Raw genomic sequence first — 20,219 nt, forward strand, 5'->3', positions numbered from 1 at the left:
TCTACACCATCCCTGACCTCGTGGAGCCCACCCGGCAGGGGGGGCAACCACCTGCCGACCCCGGGGTCACAGAACGTGCCACTACAGCTGGGGGAGCTTTCTGTGTGGCCCTCCGAGCAGCAGGAGAAACGGGCCAGTGGGAGCAGGGGCCCAGAAGGAGAGCTCACGAGGGCAGGCAGTGGGCAGAAGCACCGGGCGCAGCCCAGAGAGGGTGCCAGACTTGCTCCCCCCGTACTGGCCTGCCTAAAATGGTCACAGAGACAGAAGGGGACACAGCAGGCAGAGCGTCTCCCAGGGACAGGAAGGTAGGAGGCCAGGGCCAAGTACAAAGTGCAAGGTCAAGAGCCGTGAGGAAGGCGGTGTGGCTGGACCAGGTTCTCGTGCACTGAAGAGGTGGGAAACCACGAGCAGCAGACCGAGAACTAGCCTGACGTTTATCGGAGAGACATACAAAGTCCAAAAGGCCCAAAGGAAGAACCACCCATAACGCTGTGCATTCGTTTCTATGGTGGCGGTAAAACAAAGCACCACAAACCTAATGGCGTAAAACATCGTAACTTTATTATCTTATCCTTTTGGAGGCCAGAAGTCTGTCCTGGATTGCACGTGGGCTGAGTTCTTTCTGGAGCTTCCCTCCCTTTTCCCGCTTCCAGAGGGGCCGCATCCCTGGCCCGCAGCCCCTCCTCCATCCTCACGGCCCTCAGCACAGGGTCTGCCCATCTCTCAGACTCCGACCCTCTGCCTCGCTCTCGTAACGACCCTTGTGTTGACACTGGGGCCCCAGATGATCCAGTAACATCTCCCATCTCAGGGGCCTTCACAAAATCCCAGATGCCAAGACCCTTTTACCAGGCGAGGGAATGTAGTCATAGGCTCCCGGGAGTGGGGTGCAGGCACCCCCGGGGAGCACTGTTCAGTCTGCAGCAAGTGCCATGTGAAAAATCCATCATGCAAAGAAAGAAGGAACAGTCATCACATCCCTCCAACCTGGAGACTGCTGCTGCGTGGCACATCTCGGGGAGACGAGCCCATCTGCCCACGCTCACTTAGACATTAGCACTTTCTAGAAAATCGAAAACGGGACGGAGCTATAAACAGGGGTCTGCAACCCCTGCTCTCCCCGCAGTCTAAACAGACGTGGACGGTGCCCCGGGCCACGGAACAGGAAGAACCGCCCTCCTCAGGCCGCAGTGTTAGATCCGCAGGGGGCAGCCAGACGTGGGGGCCGTGTCAACAGAAGCTGTATCTGGACATGAGACCCCCACAGACAACCTCGCCCCGCAACTTCACGTCGGCGCTGGCGGGCCTGGGCACGGCGGGGGCTGTCCGGGGCCCTCGCCCACGGCTGGGGGAACGGGACATGAGACAGCTGCTGTGGAAGCAGGGTGGCAGTAACTCAGAAGGTGAAGCATAGAGGGACCCCATGACCCAGCAGTTCCACGCAAGGCATGCCCCCAAGAAAAGCAAAACATACGTCCACACAGAAACTTGTATGCAAATGTTCATGGCAGCATCATTCGTAATACCCCAAAAGTGGAAAAAACCTAAGAGTCCACTGACAGACGGACAGCTACACACAGTGCGTCCCTCCACGCGCTGCCCCGGGGACAGACCCCGAGCCCACGAATCTCAGGGAGGGAACCAGACACAGAAGGCCACACGGGGTGTGAGTCCAGCGTGTGACACGTCCAGAACAGGCTCATCCACGGACGGGAAGGGGGCCCGCGGGGGCCGGGGAGTGACTACTTAATGTACGTTACATTACAAGATGGGTTTCTTCTCGGGGCGATAAAATACTCTGGAATTAGGTGGCGGTGACGGTTGCCTATCTGTGCAAACATACTAAAAATCACGAATTGTACACTTTAAAGGGTGACTATTACGGCATATGAATTCTGTCTGCATAAAAACGAATTTTTTTTACAAAGTCTGCAGCAGCCTACTGGAGACCTGCCAGGCCACAGTGAACCGGTCTGGTTTGTCTCAAGGACTCTGATCTCCTTGAACGCCGCAGGCCTTCTGGAGAAGGAGCCAGTAGTTTCATTCACATCTCCGCCCTCTGCCAAAGAACCTTCCCACATCTTCCAGCTGTGGTGCTCAGTTTCTTTAACTGTAAAATGGACCCATCGAGGGAGAGGACAGGTCAGGATGACTGCAGCGAGGGACCGCTAAAGGTTAATCGAGCCGCATGGGGGCAAGCTGCACACACACAACATGTCACACTGATCTGGGTACAAAGAGAACAGTCAAGTTTTAGTGATCTGGTTGCCTGACAACAAAGCACAAGCTTTAAGGGTAAAGGCAATCAATGTCTTAAGAGACACAGTCAGAACAGACCATTTCCGAACCATCCAGCCCCAACAAGCAACAAACAAACCTAGGTCAAGGGCGGTGCACCTTTTCTGTGCAGGACCACACAGTAAATACTCTCGCCTTGGCAGGTCACATAGTCTCTGTCACAACTGCTCATTAGATTCTACCACTGTGAGGAGGAAGCTGACAGAGATGACATGTCAATTTTATTAGCTGTGTGCTAATAAAATTTTACTTACAAAAACAGGCAGTGGGCCGGATTGGTCTGCAGACCAGTTTGCTGACCCCAGAACTAGATGCCCGAAGTCTACCCTTCGAGAGTCAAAACCATTATTTCACCCCTCCTAAAGGGGCACCTGAGTTCCACTGTCCATCTCCGTGAGTTCCTAAATCATGGCGGAACAGAGAAGGCCACAATCCAGCCCACGCTTGGCCCAGTTAGCCTTGTGGCCTTGGAGCTCAACACTGAACACGATTCTCAGGCCACCAGGAGCAGCCAACGTGAAATGGCCAGGGAGCACACAGGACTGTTCATCCCACACTGACCAACCCTTCACACAGGTCACTGCCCCCCCCAGCCCCCGCTCCGTGGATGTGAGCCAGGAGGTGATTAGGTTGTGCCCTCTCTTCTTACGAGCCAGAGCCTTGGACCACCATCAGAGGCCACCTCTTTAAAATCCTCTGTCCCCCCCTTTATTAGAAAAGTACAGGGGCGCCTGGGTGGCTCAGTCGGTTAAGCGTCTGCCTTCGGCTCAGGTCATGATCCCAGGGTCCTGGGACTGGGTCCCTCATCGGGTCCCCAGCTTCTCCCTCTGCCTGCAATCGCCCCCTGCTTGTGTGTGTGCGCGCCCGCTCTCTCTCTCTGACAAATAAATAAAATCTTAAAAAAAAAAAAAAAAGTACAGTAAGTGGACAGCCATAAAACCCAGAACAGCTGGGCAACAGGATTCTTTGAAAGGTATGTTAAAAATAATTTTCCATTCTTAAAGATCCCTGCCACCACTCCACTGTGACTGGTCACCATTTCCTGTAGGACATGGGATGGGGTGAATATGCCCCTCGTTGAGCCCAGAAGCGCTGTCCCACCTGATCCACACGACACAGGGCAGCTCAAGCCAGGCAATCGCAGCATCCCCCAAAATGCACAACGTGAAGCATGGCCCAGGCATCAGACGCTGAAGGACCAGGGCACAAACATGAGCGCGTGCACTAGAGAAGAAACAGCCCGCAGAACAAACCCCAGAGGGGGTTCTAGGGTCCTCGGCCTGGACCCTGGACACCCCTAAACTCAGGACCAAACAGGAGCCACCTTCTCCCACCAGGGTGCGTGCAGGCCTGGGAGGGGCTGTGCCCTGAGGCAGCGCCTTGCTCTCCTGTGGCCACCTGGGCCCAGGGGTCCGAGCACTTACTTCGAACACCCGGTTGTAGCCACGGCCGTGATGAGAGCTGCCCCAGTAACTGGCAGGGGTTTCTATGAGGTCCCAGTAATGGTGATGGCTCCTAAAATGCACAAAATAAAAACGTGATTAACTAAATTGATTGCACGCTTAAACCTTAAGTCCAGATTCTACTCCGAACAGCTGCGCGTAGCCCAAGGACACTCGCCTTCATTCAGACATTTCCGATTCCTTGCCAATTTGCAAGAACACTAAAATCCATAGCTATAAGCACTTTCCCCATTAAAGTCCTCCCGTGACTACCCATTTTAAGCTCAGCTCCTAAAAATCAGTAGCAGAGGAAGTGAGAGGCTCCATGAAACAATCAAATTAAGCCAAAGAAGCTTCTGGAAACCTTAAGGTTCAGGCAGCTACTGAGAGGTTTATGAGAAGTCCTGCCTCCTCCAAACCCCCACAGCCAGAAAGGAGGAAAGTCCCAGGGACAACACCATGGCCCAGTGGCCACCGCCCACGCCCCCAGCAAGCAGAGGGCACAGGGAGACAGCATGGCAGGGGCTGTACAGAACCAAAATCCCACGGAGGGCAGGGTCCCAACCACTGACTTTACAGTTGGGCACAGAGACCCCCAATACTTGTTGAATGGACACAGGACAAGACTCCCGACTTTGGGTGTAGCCCCAGGACCTTTGATGATCCAGGCCATGGCCACTACCTTGACTCTCCCACCCTCCCTGCCCCCACCTCTCCAGACACCTCAGCTCCTGCTAGCACAAGATCTCCTGGATCCGCATCCCCACCCCCACCTGTGTGCCTTCATATGCCTGCCATCCAAGACGCCAGTGTCCCCTACGGCCTGTGCCCCTGGGCAGGGCAGCTCGCCCCAGGGGGCAGTGGCTTTGTTAAATGCAGTTCCGCACGCTTTCTCCACATAACACAAGCTTCACCGACACCCCTCGGTGTTGGGCAACAGGCCCACGGTGTGCAATGTAGGCTGGAATTGTCTCTTATTTTTCTCTGGTTTTTAAAATTCCTGGGCATGACCCCATTAAACAGATCTCACTGTCTTTTAACAGGTCAGGCCCAGGGTTGAACGACACCAGTGAGCTGTGGGATTGCTGGACCTCGGGCTGCACACATCCGGGCGAGGTCAACTGCTGGCGGCTCTCCCGAAGGCCCTCCCTGGGGGGTCCTCGGCCTCCCCCACCTGCGCGGCTGAAGCCTTCCCTGCTGCACAGCCCCACCAGCCCCTGCTGTTGGCAAGGCTCGAGCCTGAGAATCCGATGACTCTGGAACCCCTCCAGGGAGCTGTGGCTGGCAGAACCACAGCCCCCAAGATGTCCAGGTCCTAATCCCTGTGATCTGTGGCCACACCCCCTTCCACAGCAAAAGGGACTCTGCTGGGGGGTGGGGGGGCGGGGCGGATTACGTTAAGGGCCCTGGGATGGGAAGAGGATCCCGGATTATCTGGTGGGCCCAGCGTCCTCCCAAGAGTGCAGCAGGAGGGTCAGCGAAAGAGACGTGACAACAGCAGCAGAGGTCCCACGGACACACCCACACCGTGCACACGGGGGAAGGGGCCGTTAGGCGGGGAATGTGGCGCCTCCAGGAGTCGGAAAGGTAAGGAACGAAGAACGGATCCCGCCCTGCCCACACCCTGACGGTAGCCCAGTAAGACCCAGGTGGGGCTTCTGGCCTCCAGATCCGAGATCATCGGTATGCACTGTTTTGTCAGTAAGTCCACGGTTCGTTGTTACAACAGCACAGAGAGACTAACACAGCAGCTTCGAGGTGGAAGTGTGTTTCCCAGATTTCAGGGGAGCTGAGGGATCTTTCCACCTCCACGGATGGTGCAGGCTCCAGGCTGCGGACTGCCGGCCTCCACCTTTCACTCCTGTGTTGATGGGATCACGTGTCTCCCTCATCACTGGGAACTGTCCCCCTGTGCGGGCCACGCCCACCAGCACGTGGTCTGAAACCCAAGACCACTAGGGCCTGTGGTTCTCAGCCGGACAGACCTCCGTCTGCTGCTACCCGTGGCTGCCGGGCCACCAATGCCATGGGTCCTTCTGCCCTCGCGCTCTGGGGGCCAAGAGCACGGACGCCCCCGCTGGGAGACTGGAAGCTCTGGGGCTGGGATCAGGCCCCAATTCCCAGGCCACGGCACAGCTCACCTACCTCCACGGCTCCTTCAGGGGATGCAGGCCCTCCACGGCTGGCCGGCAGCCACCCCGGGGGGCTCTGGGATGCCAGGGCCCAGTCTGAGACACGGCCACAGGCCCACTGGGCACAAGGCAGTCCGGGGCTGAGGGATCAGAGGGCCGTGAAGTGTGGGCCGGGCACGGTGACCTCCTCCCAAATAGAACAGCATGGAAACTGGGAAGAGTGACTTTGCAGTGGAGACACCTGACTGCCCACCTCAGCCAGGGGACTGAGGCCAACATCTGCAGTGACGTCAGGAGAAGGGCACTTGACTTGGGGGTCTTCCTCCCAAAACCCATCCCCCTGGTCTCACCATGAGAAAAACCCCAGACAAATCCAAGGAAGGGGCTTCCTACAAAACCCCTTCCCCGTCCTCCACGCCACTGTCAAGGAGCATCAAACACCAGGGAAGTCTGAGAAACTGTCCCAGCCCGGAGGAGCCCAAGGAGACGTGACGACTCCGTGTCACATGGGAGCCTGGGACAGAAAAGGGACACTGGGGGAAACTGAGGAAATTGGAATAAACTGTGGACTTTGCTTACTGAGAATTTATCAACATTGGTCCGTTAACTGCAACAGGGTCCCAGCCCGACAGAAGAGCCCAGTGGGGAATCAGTGTGTGTGTGTGGGGGGGGGGGCCCACTCTCAATTTCTCTACAAATCCCAAAATGGTTTTTTAAAAAATAAAGTCTCAGTAACATTTAAAAAGAAAACAGAAAGGCCCAGGCGGGCTGGGTTTGATGCCTCCCACTGCCCAGGCTGGCCCAGCCCAGCCGCTGACCTCACTGTGGGTCCCGGGAAATCTGGGGCGCTAAGAATAGAACTCGGGCGGGGAGTCCGGTTGCAGCAAGGTAAGAGCCTCCAGTGGCGACCTGAGACATCAGACATCGATGCCCCTAAAAGGCACAGTCTGACCATCTTCTCTCTTAAAAAGGCACAATCTGGCCGTTAGAAGATACCATTATTCCAATGTGCCCACCATGAGCAGGCAGACGCCGAAGCAGCGTACAAAGTGGCCTCTGCAAAAGGCAGGCAGGTGGGGCCAGGAAGCAGCAGGAGCAGGAAACAGGGAAAGAGCCAGCTACACCTAAAGGCCGAGGCGTTGGGAACTGCCACCAGCTGGTGGCATCTCCAGGGACCCCACGGGCTTGGCCTCCCCACCCTTGCTGAGGTACCCGAGTCCCCTGGTCCTATCAGCTCTCAGCTGCCCAGGGCGGACCCTCAGGGTGGGTTCGGAGGGCTGGCCCATACCAGAACACACTGCCCACTCTTGCCCTGGAGCTAGGCCTGGCGTTTTGAGAGGCAGAGAGCTGAGCAGGCAGCCTCTAGGCCAGACAGGAAAGGAGTCCTCACCCACTCCCTCAGCCACCTGACCCACAAGGGTTAACTGTCCAACTGGGCCTGCTCCTCCATGGCCACGAACCCCAAGGGGCCCTCAAACGGGGCCTGGCACCCCCTGCTGTCCACCCAAGCCTGCAAGGGCTGTACGTGCCCCTCACAGGGCAGAGAAGCATCCCCAGTCTCAGAAGGACCACTGACCTGACGACTCTATCATCAGATCAGTATGAACCAACTCATGGGTTTTTGAAAAACATACATATACAGATAGATGGACACAAAAATAAACACACACAGGCATGCAGGCATGGGTTAGGATTCACATTTCTAAGCTCTGTCTACTGAGAGAAGCCACAACGCCCCCTAGCACTGAGCACACCAGCACCCAGGATCAGGGTTCAAATATCGTTCTCCAAGGTAAGGAACTCCTTGGTCCCCACTCCTCCTTGGAGAAGTGGTCTACTCCGGGGTTGGGGAAGGGAATATACCAGGTGAGCCTGAGCATTGCATGGGAGCAGGAAGGAAGGCAACTGTCCCCAGGGGATGCGGTCATGAAGGAAGGACACAGGACCCCAAAGAAGGCATGCCCAATGACCAAAGCAAGGACAATTCGGGCAACAGAATAGTGATTGTACTGGACTATAACCCACAGGATAAAATAAATCGCATAAGGGGCGCCTGGGTGGCTCAGTTGGTTAAGCGACTGCCTTTGGCTCAGGTCATGATCCTGGAGTCCTGGGATCGAGTCCCGCATCGGGCTCCCTGCTCGGCGGGGAGTCTGCCTCTCCCTCTGACCCTCTTCCCTCTCTCGTGCTCTCTATCTCTCATTCTCTCTCTCTCAAATAAAATCCTAAAAAAAAAGAAAATTTAGCCTTTGGAAATGCAAAAATACTAAAAAAAAATAAATAAATCGCATAAGTCTTTGCTGATGCAAAATTAAAAACGTACCATAAACGAGGGAGAAGGGACTGCCCTTTTCTACAAAGGAATTCTAATTCGAACATGGAGAAGCAGCGAGGGTGATACAAAGTCACCATGTGAATATCACAGTAACAACTATGGCAGGGAGAATCCACTGACAGGCAAAAGTTTGAGAGGAAACAAGGTATTTGCACAGTCCCCAAAGGGAAAATTAGTAACTTTCCAGTGGAGACTCCTGGCATGGGATCGAGGTTGACATCACCCGCAAAGAGACACACCAACATCCTGCACGGAGAAGGCAGCCTGCCCCAAACTGCAAAACCTTCATCTAATCCCAAGAAAACACCGGACAAAGCCAAGTGGAGGGACATTCCACAAAATCCCTGACCAGTGCTCTCCAGAAGTGTCGAGGTCACAATAGATCAGCAAAGAAGGAGAAACAGTCCCAGCCCAGAGGAGCCAGAGGAGATTTGACAGCTAAATGCATTACAGGGTCCCGGACGGGGCTCTGGGGCAGAAATGGGACATGCATGTGACAAGTAGGGGAATCTGAAGAAAGGCTAAATACTATTCCTCCATGCTCCTTGCTTACTTTGGGTCATTCCTCTCCAGTTATATTAGATGCTAACATTAGGGAGGTAGCTGAAAAGTACCCAAGAACTCTCTGTACTGTCTTTGTAACATTTCAGTAAGTCTAAAATTATTTCAAAATAAAAACTCAAAAAAAAAAAAAAAAGCCAACCTTTACCTCTGTCCTCTGAAGCTCACTGCACAGCAGGTTTTAGCTGGAAGAGGAGAGTGGCTGTAAAAAGATCCAAACTGATAAGAAAAGAAAAAGCAAGCTGACACCACACTACCATCTAGTTTCAGGACCTGATAAAGACCCAACCTGCCGAACACATATTTCAGATCCTTCCTGTTTGAAAGAGATGAAAAAGCGACATGTTTCATCAATCTTTGCATAGTGGCGAAAGAGCCTCTTATTTACAAGTATCTCACCAAATCCCCCATATCCTCATGGATGCTGAAATCCCGCTGTAGAAGTCATGAGGGCTCAGCCAGGGAAGTGGAGGGCATCCAGGCTGTCTTGATCCCAACTAAGAAGGGTCTGGTTTCATTACACGGAAATGTAAGAACCACATCATTTTCCTTAACTCCCACCCCCAAGACCAGATATAACTCAGGGTGACAAAACCACAGTAAACAAGACAGTGTGCTAGCGGCATAAAGCTGGACACAGAAATTAGTCCAAGAGAGTTGACAGTCCAGAAATAAACCCACACTTGCAAAGCCAAGTGATTTTTCAAGGAGGCTGCCAAGACCATTCAACGGGGAAAGAACGGTTTTTTTCAACAACTGGATACCCACGTGAAAAAGAATGAAGCTGGACCCCCTACCTCACACCACATGCAAACTTAACTCAAAAGGATCACATATCTAAACCTAGGAGCGAAAACCATAAAACTCTCAGAGAAGAAAACACATGAATTAGATCCTTATGACTGTGGGTTAGGCAATGGTTTGGAGATGCCACACCAACAGCACAAGCAACAAAAGAGAAAAACAGATAAATTAGACTTTGCGCTTCAAAGGACATAATTAAGAAAGGGAAGACAACCCACAGAATGGGTGAAGATATCTGCAGATCTTATATCACATCAGGGACCTGTACCCAGGATATATAAAGAACTCTTAAGGATCGACAACAGAAAGACAACCTAATTGGCAAATAGATGAAAGATCTGAATGGACGTTTCTCCAAAGAAGATAAACATCCAACAAGCACGTGAGAAGATGCTCAACATCACAGCGACAGAGCAAGGAAGAAAAAAGAGAGAGAGAGAGAGAGAGAGACCAAAACTCCAGAGAAAGTGATGACAGGGCAGTTGGGGCTTGTTACCGAGGCGGCAGAGCCTTATCGTTGTGAGGATTACACTTTTCACAGCATGTCCTTCTACGTTCTCTGTCTTTCTCCCTGGAGAGTGTGGTGGGGTCGGGGTGACAGGCCCAGGCTCCAGAGGCCTGGGCCCAGCTCCAGCCTTGTAACCCGGGCCAAGTTCCCAGCTTCTGGGCTTCAGTTTCCACATCTGTAAAGTGGGGTCACCATGTTAATGCCCTACTCATGCGATCGTGGGGAGCTAAATAAGGCAACTGAAAGAAGTGCTTAAAGGACTCCCTGGCACACCATAAGCCCTCAACCAATGTCCGCTATTAGGGGCCTGGTCATCGAAGTGGCTCCTGCAGGTAAAGGAGGCAGATCTGAAGACACAGAGGGTGGGGAGGTGCCTTCACCATGCTCCCAGCAGCCGTGCAGGATGTGTCTGAAGGGCAATCTGGCAACACCTCTTTGTTAGAAAACCCCCACCTCCTTCCAGCCAGCTACCCTTCGGCCTTTACGTTTGGGACACACAGCCCACCCATCCACCCAGAGTCCTCTATACGACCCTCCTCTGCAGGGCCTGGAGCGCGAAAGGCTGCCAACACCTTGGCACCTGGCAGAGGGGTGGGGGGCGCGGGGTACATAAAGACTTCGGAGAGAGCACCAGGACTGGGGACGTTCCCACCCGGGTGTTGTCAACCATGAGATGCCTGGAGGCAAGGTGCCCAGTTCTGCGGGCCACACAGCGCACGCTTTGCATGTTGGAAAGGAAGGGGCGTGCACACGTCTTTCTCAATGGTGACCTCCTCCAGGCGGCTGGGGGTCACAGATCGGGGAGGGAGGGAGAAAAGAGTGGCAGCTCACAGCACTGAATAAAGGGTTTTCAACCACAGCACCAGGACAACAGGGCAACAATTTGGGAAAAGACAGTCAGACCCATACCTCACACCATCAACAGGAATGAACTCCAAATGGATGAGGGGTCTGCTTGGAAAGCATGTGACCGTATGAGTACTGGAAAAAAACATGGTGAATTCCCCTCCAACTCAGCATACAAAAAGGCTTTCCAACTAGCATTCCAAATCCAGAGGCAATAAAAAAAGAAAGATCCATAAACTTGACTCTATCACAAATTATCTTAAAACACACACACTTCTTCAGGGCAAAAAAACTAAAAACAAGCAAACAAACAAACCACCATTAAAAAATCAAATTGCAGGGGCACATGGGTGGCTCAGTTGGTTAAGCGTCTGACTCTTGATTTCGGCTCAGGTCATGATCTCAGGGTTGTGAGACTGAGCCCGGCGGTGTCGGGCTCTGCACTCAGTGGGGAGTCTGCTTGAAATTCTCTCTCCCTCTCCCTCTGGCCCTCCCTGTGCTTGTGCTCTCTCTCTTTCAATCCCTCTCTCTAAAATAAATAAATCTTTTTTTAAAGAGTCAAAATAAAACCGGGAAACTCAAAGCAAGTATTTACAAACATACGACAAAGGGCTCATCTCCCTAATGTATGCTAAAGTTTTAAAAGTTGGGAGGATGGTGGGTGCCTGGGTGGCTCAGTCAGTTAAGCATCTGCCTTCAGCTCAGGTCATGATCTCAGGATCCTGGGATCAAGCCCCACATCGGGCTCCCTGCTCAGCAGGAAGCCTGCTTCTCCCTCTGCCTCTGCTGCTCCCCCTGCTTCTGCTCTCTCTCTCTGTCAAATAAATAAAGTCTTTTGAATTAAATAAATAAATAAATAAATAAAAGTTGGGGGTGGTGGTTGAGAAATCCTATTGAAAAAGGTGAAAAGCATGAATAAGCAGTTCACAGAAAAGGTACAAAAATGGCCCTTGACATATTAAATACTGTTCAGCCTCACTCATCATTCCAGAAATGCTAATTAAAACCACACTGAGACCCCCACTTCTCATACCTCTCAGATTGGCAGATAATTTTAAATAGAACAGCACATCCTGCTGGTGAGGCTATGGGGACCAGACCTGTCATCCCACAGGGCCGACAGGAGTAAACCCATACCACCCTCTGGAAGGGAACTGGGCAGAAGCTGACAAAACACAATTACACTTAACTTTTGACCCAGCAATCTCACTGTAGAAATCCACCCTGAAGATACTCTTCCACGAATACAAAAATACCTAATAGACAAGGGCACTCGCTGCAGCACCATTTACATCTGCAAGACACTGGAAACAACCTAAATGCCCACTCACAGCAGAGGCTGAATTAACTGCGCCCCACAGCAGACACCGTGCAGAAGAGGACATCTCCATGGCCAGGTGAGGTTGTTTCCAGGATGTGTCCTTCAGTGAAAAGTGTAAAGTTCACGAGCGAGCCCCACGATGCCACCCTCCATGTGAAAAAAGTGGAGATATAAGAAAACATAAGCCAGGATAAGCCAGCGACTAGTGAGATCATTCCCTGCAGGGAGGAGTACGGGCACTTTTCTCCAGATGCCTTCGTGCACTCGGACTTGGAACCATGCTAATGTCCCATCTACTGAATGAATGAATGAAATCAGTGAGAACTGAGGGGGTAGGGGGGTATTCTACAACAAATACAGAACAGAGACAACTAAAGCAAACCATATTTCAGGTAATAATATAACCACAGTAAAGAAGAAAACGAAGAACTAACCCAGGCCACTTTGGAACACAATTTTGGAGCCATACACCCTGGAAATAAAGATACAACAAAGTATTAACTTCTACTCTGCAGGCTTCTTTTACTCGTGGCGATGAGGCGGGTTCTTGCGGACAGAGAGCGAGTTAGGAAGAAGGGGGAGGACAGCAAGGAGCCTGTGTGGGAGACTGCGACTGGAAGCATCAGTGTACACTCATGGGCACCACTGCATATACGTGGATGACCGGAAGCAGAAACATCTGTGTGTGTGTGTGTGTGTGTGTGTGTGTGTGATATGTACACATGCACATAGGAATGCTAAATATATGCACATGTGTGTGTATTCCCAGCCCTAGCCAATAAGAGGGCCTAGAAGCAAAGACACCCCAGCGGCAATGAGCACAGTGAACACCAGATGTTGGTTTCTCCATGCCATCATGCACAAGAAGAACCAAGGCTCCCCGGAGCCGTGGTCAACCTCAGAGCACCGGGCAGAAGAGGACGCGATAGGCCTGGACACTCACTGCGTCCGGAAGTCAGGAAGCACCCAGGGAACGGTGAGGACATGTCGAAAGACACATGGAGCCAGCATGATGGGGCTCTCCCTCTGGATAAATTTGGGACCACTGGAGCAACCAAACACATAACGCTAGCGATGGATTATAACCTACTGAGTCAGGTAAGAATCCACGAGTCCACATGGATATAAATAAACAAATGGGGAAGAGAAGACAGCTAGCTGGTTCTTACAGCAGAAAGCCAATTAACAAATGCAAAAGGAGGGGCTTCTGGGTGGCTCAGTCGTTAAGCATCTGCCTTCGGCTCAGGCCATGACCCTGGAGTCCCAGGATCAAGTCCCGCGTCGGGCTCCCTGCTCAGCAGGGAGCCTGCTTCTCCCTCTGCCCTCCCCACCCAGCTCATGTTCTCTCTCTCTCAAATAAATAAAATTTTTTAAAAAAATGCAAAAGGAATGATGGAGTCAGACAATCACCCTTTGGCCAGAATCAGTAGTGCTGTTAAAACCAACACTGGATGCTGGAGGAACAACAAGGTGTGCACATGGTCTCAGACTACCTCCTCACCAGAAACTTACTCAATACAAATTGGACAATAGTCACTTTAGGGTAGAGAAACCTCCTTAACCAAGTGATGGAGGTGAATATCACCAAAAATGGACCAAACTGACACCAGGGGCTTCTGGGTATTATGTACTTAAGAAGGACACAAGGTCACTTCCAGGATATTCCTGCCAAAAGTATGTAACCGTGTGAAACCATCAGACGAGCCCACACTGAGGGACATCCTGCAGAATCACCAGACTGTCCTCTCCCAAATGTCAAAGTCATGAACTCCAAACACAGTCTCGGGAAACGTTCCAAATTAAGAGAAATGAAAGCAGCCAGACAACCAAATACAACGTGTGATCCTGGACTCTCTTTTGAGAATTCTGCAAATTAATTTCCTGATTTGGGTAATTTGCTAAGAGAATCCTTTGTCTGGAAGAACTAAACACTGCAGTATTTAGAGGGAAAGGGGCATCTCTCTGAAACAGTTCAGGAAAAATGCAGAGAGAGCGAGAAAAGGAATAGAACAGATGAGTACATCGTTAAACGCTCAAGCAACGGGGTGAAATGCATTCAGGAATTCTTTGTGTTATTCTCTCAACTTCTCTGTAAATCTGAAATCATGTCTCTAAAAACTTGAATTACAAACAATGAAAAGGAAGCGTTTGGATTGGAGAAATAAAAATAGGAAGGACTGCTTGGACGAAAGGCCAGGGAGTCCAGGAGGGCCACGGGCACGGCTGTCAGCACCTTCTCTGGGGTGTCAGGGACAAGCACTGGGTCTGCCAGCCCACCTCCACCTTCACTTGGCTCCACAGGGTCAGGGAAGCAGCCTGGGCAAAGGCCACCTGTCCCCCTGGCCCACAGCCACGGGCAAGGGGCTAGAGCCACACAGAGAGAGGGGCAGATGCCAGCATCCTCGGGGGGGGGGGTCCCCCACCAAGCTCCCTGCAAAGCCAGGGGCTGGGCAGATGCTCAAAACACCCATCCATTCTTTATTCATATGTATAGGTCTTAGATGTTCCACAAGTCACCATTTAAAACCATCATCAGTAACAAAACGATCTTCCTATGTCTCTGCCCACGTGCCCTATAATTGCGCACAGGCGCTGGGTGGGGCCGGGGCTGGACAGCGCAGAGGTATACACCTTACGTGGCCAGAGAAGAACTGCTCGTCCCTCTTGGCCCCGGTGAGTCTGCATAGGTTTACTGGCCTCTCGGAAGGCTACCCTCCCTCCAGAGTCCGCTCTGGGCACAGTTAACCCACGCGGGGGCACCGCTCTCAACACCTGGCCTGTCTGATCAGCCCCAACCCCAGGCGGCAGGCACTGTCATCACAGCCCACCTCGCAGATGAGGAAACTGAGACCCAGGGTAGTGGAGTGACTTGTCTGAGACCACACAGCTAGCAACAGGGCAGCCACGCTCTACGTGGATCACCAGCCCGCGCAGATCAGCAGGGAGATGTGTGGAAGACACGGAGCCCTCCGCCCGCCTGCAGCTTCTAGACTGCAGTCTTTAAGAACTCCACAAGAGTGCAAGCAGGAAAACACAGGCCAATGTTTTTATAATCTTGAGGGGGCGGGGGCAGAGGAGACCTCTCCAAGGAGGTCACAAGACCAGGAGCTTTAAAGGAAAAGACAAATTTGGCAATAAACTTGAAAACATTCTGTGTACCAACACATCAAAAATAAAGCTGAAAGATAAATGAGAAACTGAGAAAAAAACGTGTGACACAAAAGGGTGCTAACAGCCCTAATACAGGAAAGGATGTTTTAAAACACTGCTTCTCAGCCAGAGGCGATCCGGCCCCCAGGGCACAATGGACAACATCTGGGGATGTCTGTGGCTGTCACATGGGGAGGGGGGGGCTCCTGACATCGTGGGGTGGGGCCAGGGATGCTGCTAAGCCCCCACAGCGCCTGGGATGCCCCCCAGAGAATGGCCTGGTTCCAAGACATCAAACAGTTTGAGAAATCCTGTTATAAGTCAAGAGAAAATATAAACACCCAGTTTAATCGGTGGGCATGGCTATGAACTGGTAATTCAAAAAAAAAAAAAAAAAGAGGTGATTAGGAGGTGACAGTTACAAAGACAGACAGAAGCTGGGGCTGTCCCCCGTATGATGGGAGCCTCCAGCCACCATGGGAGCATCAACCCTGACCACCACCCTGGGACAACCAAGCAACATGCCTCAAGATATAAAAGGCATCTGTGGGCCAAGTACCCACACTCACAGAAGCTCACTTCAAACAAAGGGCAACAAGGATGTTCACTGCAGTGCTGTTTAAAGAGAAAAAAATACACATAACCCAAAGAGAAGAGCACCCACACTCCTACAAAAATGAAAGCATATGCAGTCAATGACCAGGAGAACCTTGGCCAAGATGCCAGAGATGGTTCTCTCGGGGGGGGGGCGGGGGGGGAGTCTGGGGACATCTGTAATTCACACAGACTTCTGTCTTTAGTCATAATACTCATACCGACTTTTATAAAAATAAGGTAGAGCCCACCTCGTGAGCTGTACCTGATACCCAGAGGTGCTGTCCCTCCAGCAGGCCCACTGGCCATCATGGAGACAAGGGAACCAATCTCAGGGGAAAGAAGCGAAGCGTCCTGGGATTAAGCCATCACCAAAGTGATTACAGTACCCTCTCTCTACCTAATTCAAATTTAAAATACCTAGCCAAACTGGAGCCTTCATACACCGCTGGCAGGACCGCAAAAACGGTGCAGCCACGTTGGAAAACAATTTGGCAGTTTCTTCGAGTGTTAAACAGGGGGTCTCTCTATGACCAGCAATTCCACTCCAAGGTATCTACTGAAGAGAAATGAAAACAAGCGTGCACACAAAAACCACCACAGGAGTGTTCATCTCGTGCATTATAGGCATTAGTCATAGTGGCCAAACAGTGGAAACAATCCAAGTGCGCATCAGTGGGTGAGCGGATACACACAGCGTGTGCACTTGCACTCGGGAGCGTCCCTCGGCCGCGAACAGGAGCGAGGCGCGCCCACACGCTGCCCCGGGGACAGACCCCGAGCCCACGACGCTCAGGGAGGGAACCGGACACAGAGGGCCACATGGGGTGGGAGTCCATGCGAGTGACATGTGCAGAACAGGCTCATCCACAGTTGGGAAACAGCTGAGTGGTTGTTGGGGCTGTCGGAGAAGGGGAATGGGCAGGACTATTGGAAAGGTACGGGGTTTCCTTGTCGGGTGGTGGAGAAGTTCTGAAATCACACGGTGGTGATCAGTTTATCACCGCAGAGATATACTAACGACCACAGAATTTGTACACTCTAAAAGGGTGAAGGTATGACGTGGGAATTCTACTTAATAAAGCTGCTATTAATTAAAAAAAAAAAAAAAAGATACCAAGCCAGAAAATGAACGCATCAGAGCTCCCCAAAGATTGATCACCACTGTGATGCTGTTCTGAAGCTTCGACTGAATGCATCCAGAACACCGAGGCCACCCGAGTCATTACCCCCTAGTTCCCTGGCCTGGTGCCATCCTGACACAGCCAAGCAGGCCACCCTCTTGGCTCTCACAAAAGGGGTCGGTTAATTACCAGGTCACAACTCCCCCACCACCACCACCACCGGCCTTCCCAGATCGGTCTCTAGGCTGAGTACCAGGCACGCCTTAAAGACCAAAGACCTGCCTGCCTGCGAGTGGGCGTGACATGCTGACCCAGATCTGAAATCCTGTGACAGGATCAGAGCCACAAACCAGTCAGCTTAGATGGGGCAAGGGAGAAGAGGCCAAAACCACGGGCAGGGTGATGACAGAGTCGGGGCCTTCCCAAGCCCGAGCCTGAGATGCTAGAGCCTCACAAATACTTTTGGGTGCGACAGCCCTAAGAGGGCTTTGACGCATTAATTTCAGCGAGTGTGCGGAGGAATGGGCAAAAGACGGGCGCCATGCAGGCAGAGCGACATGTGAGCGTCCTTGATAATCGAGTGAACTTAATCTTGAGGAAGCTCAGTTCAAGTGGAATCAGCAGAGACTTGCTTCCAATAATACTGGAAATTCTGATAAGTTAAGATGCTTATGATAAGACCTAGAGCAGCCACTAGAAGATACTTCAAAAAATGCAGTGGAAAAATCATTAAAGGAATTAAAACATTACACTAGAAAATATGCACTTAATGCAAAAGGCGGCAGTAAAGGAGAGGAACCAAAGGCAGGAGGTGAAAAACAAAAGGAAAATCACAGACGTAAATCCAACTATATCAATAATGACATTAAATGTGGATGGAGGGGCGCCCGGGTGGCTCAGTCGGTTAAGCATCTGCCTTCGGCTCAGGTCATGATCCCAGCGTCCTGAGATCAAGCCCCACATCGGGCTCTCTGCTCAGCGGGGAGTCTGCTTCTCTCTCTCCCGTTCCCCCTGCTCGTGCTTGCTCTGTCAAATAATTAAATAAAATCTTCTTCAAAATAAATAAAAGTTTTTTAAAAATGTGGATGGATTAAACAGTCCAACCAAAAGACAAAGACTGTCCTATGGTCAGGAACAAGATAAGGATGTCCACTCTCACCATTGTTATTATTAAACATACTACTGGAAGTCCCAGCCTCAGCAATCAAACAACAAAAAGAGATAAAGGGCATATGAATCAGTAAGGAAGAAGTAGAACTTTCACTTTTTGCAGATGACATAATACTCTATATAGAAAACCCAAGGGCACCTGGGTGGCTCAGTCGGTTAAGCGTCTGTCTGAGGCTCAGGTCATGATCTCAGGGTCCTGTGATCGAGTGCTGTGTCAGGCTTCTTGCTCAGAAGGAGTCTGCTTCTCCTCTCCCTCTCCTTCTGCCCCTCCCCCCACTCATTTTCTCTCTCTCTCTCTCTCTCAAATAAACTCTTTTTAAAAAATTAAAAAAAAAAAAAAAAGAGGGGCACCTGAGTGGCTCAGTCGTTAGGCGTCTGCCTTCGGCTCAGGTCGTGATCCCGGGGTCCAGGAATCAAGCCCCACATCGGGCTCCCTGCTCCGCGGGAAGCCTGCTTCTCCCTCGCCCACTTCCCTTGCTTGTGTTCCCTCTCTCGCTGTGTCTCTCTCTGTCAAATAAATAAATAAAATCTTAAAAAAAAATACAAAAGACTCCACCAAAAAATTGCTAGAACTGATACATGAATTCAGTAAAGCTGCAAGATACAAAATCAACGTACAGAAATCTGCTGCATTTCTACATGCCAAAAATGAAGCAGCAGAAAGAGAAATTAAGGAATCAATCCCATTTACAACTGCACGCAAAAATAATAAGATACCTAGGAACAAACCTAAACAAAGAGGTAAAATATTTGTACTCTGAAAACTACAGAACACTTATGAAAAAATTGAAGATGACACAAATAGAAAGACATTCCATGTTCATGGATTGGAAGAACAAACACTGAGAAAATGTCTATACTACCCAAAGCAATCTACACATTTAATGCAATCCCTATCAAAATACCACCGGCATTTTTCACAGAGCTGGAACAAACAATCCTAAAATTTGTATGGAATCACAAAAGACCCCAAATAGCCAAAGGAATGTTGAAAAAGAAAACCAAAGCTGGTGGCACCACAATTCCAGACTTCAAGTTATATTACAAAGCTGTAATAATCAAAACAGTACGGTACTGGCACAAAAACAGACACACAGATCAATAGAACAGAATAGAAAACCCAGAAATGGACCCAAAACTATACGGTCAACTAATCTTCAACAAAGCAGGAAAGGCAGTCTCTTCAACAAACGGTGTTGGGAAAACTGGACAGCCACATGCAGAAGAATGAAACGACCAGTTTCTCACACCATACACAAAAATAAACTCAAAATGGATGAAAGACCCCCAGGGTGATGCATGACACCATAAATATCCTAGAGAACACAGGCAGTAACCTCTTGGACCTTGGCTGTAGCAACTTCGTACTAGACATGTCTCCAAAGGCAAGGGAAGCAAAAGCAAAAATAAACTATTGGGATTTCATCAAAATAAAAAGCTTCGGGGCAACTGGGTGGCTCAGTGGGTTGAGCATCTGACTCTTTGATTTCAGCTCAGGTCATGATCTCGGGATCCTCCCGCCTCAGTCTCCCCACTCAGCAGGGAGTCTGCTTCTCTCCCTCTGCCCCTCCCCCACCCTACTCACAAGTGTATGCAGGCGCACACATGCACTCTCTCTCTCTCTAAAAATTAATAAAATCTTTAAAAAATAGTAATAAAAATAAATAAAATTAAAAGCTTCTGCACAGCAAAGGAAACAAAACTAAAAGACAACCTAGGGAATAGGAGAAGATATTCACAAACGATATATCCAATAAAGAGTTAGTAGCCAAAATATATAAAGAACATATTAAACTCAACACCCAAAAAATGAATAATCGAATTAAAAAATAGGCAGAAGACATGCTCAGACATTTTTCCAAAGATGACATACAGATGGCCAACAGACATATGAAAAGATGCGTACCACCACTTATCGTCAGGGAAATGCAAAT

At 50.8% G+C, this 20,219-nt stretch overlaps 1 protein-coding gene across 12 annotated transcripts in view; it reads right to left on the reverse strand.

The window, feature by feature from the left end:
• Positions 1-20,219, reverse strand: part of KDM4B (lysine demethylase 4B) — a 133,614-nt gene that overhangs the window by 95,304 nt on the left and 18,091 nt on the right. For 8 of the 12 annotated variants that reach the window (XM_028126006.2, XM_088017897.1, XM_028126004.2 and 5 more), the window contains exon 2: positions 3,723-3,813. The exons of 1 other annotated variant lie outside the window; for it this stretch is intronic. The gene's annotated coding sequence lies outside the window, so the exon portion shown is untranslated. Of the gene's footprint in view, positions 1-3,722; positions 3,814-10,068; positions 10,256-20,219 lie in introns of those variants that run through there. 3 more of the 12 variants (XM_028126007.2, XM_028125997.2, XM_028125999.2) reach the window with 2 other exon arrangements.

The sequence above is a fragment of the Eumetopias jubatus genome, unplaced genomic scaffold (genome assembly GCF_037043125.1).
Source record: "Eumetopias jubatus isolate StellerSeaLion01/CBP00866 unplaced genomic scaffold, mEumJub1_p1.0 scaffold_1, whole genome shotgun sequence".
Classification (NCBI taxonomy): Eukaryota; Metazoa; Chordata; class Mammalia; order Carnivora; family Otariidae; genus Eumetopias; species Eumetopias jubatus.